The sequence below is a fragment of the Monodelphis domestica genome, chromosome 6 (assembly GCF_027887165.1).
Source record: "Monodelphis domestica isolate mMonDom1 chromosome 6, mMonDom1.pri, whole genome shotgun sequence".
In the NCBI taxonomy this organism is placed as follows: domain Eukaryota; kingdom Metazoa; phylum Chordata; class Mammalia; order Didelphimorphia; family Didelphidae; genus Monodelphis; species Monodelphis domestica.
In genome coordinates this window covers 40,113,453-40,113,895 of record NC_077232.1, presented here as the reverse complement: position 1 = coordinate 40,113,895, position 443 = coordinate 40,113,453, and positions in this window count along the sequence as shown.

The window sequence follows — 443 nt, the reverse complement described above, 5'->3', positions numbered from 1 at the left end:
GACAGGAGAGAAGAGGACAGGAGAGGAGAGGACAGGACAGGACAGGAGAGGAGAGGAGAGAGGACAGGAGAGGAGAGGACAGGACAGGACAGGAGAGGGAGAGGAGAGGAGAGGACAGGAGAGGAGAGGACAGGAGAGGAGAGCTGGGAAAGTGGGGAAGGTTAAGGAGGAATTTAAAATGTCTCTCTTGTACTTCTAGTTCAAAATGTCTGAAAAGAAACTGGAAATGTGAGATTGAAGGTCAGCAGAGGGTTTCAGTTTGGAGAGATTTGACAATCAACAACACAGAAGTGATAATTAAGTCCATTGGAACTGATGAGCTCATCAAGTAAAATGTATAGAGGAGGGGGCTCGGGAAAAGCCCCATGGGACACCTGTAGTTAGTAAACATGACCTGGATGAAGATCCAGGAAAAGAAACAGAGAGGAGTGCTAGGTGACTCA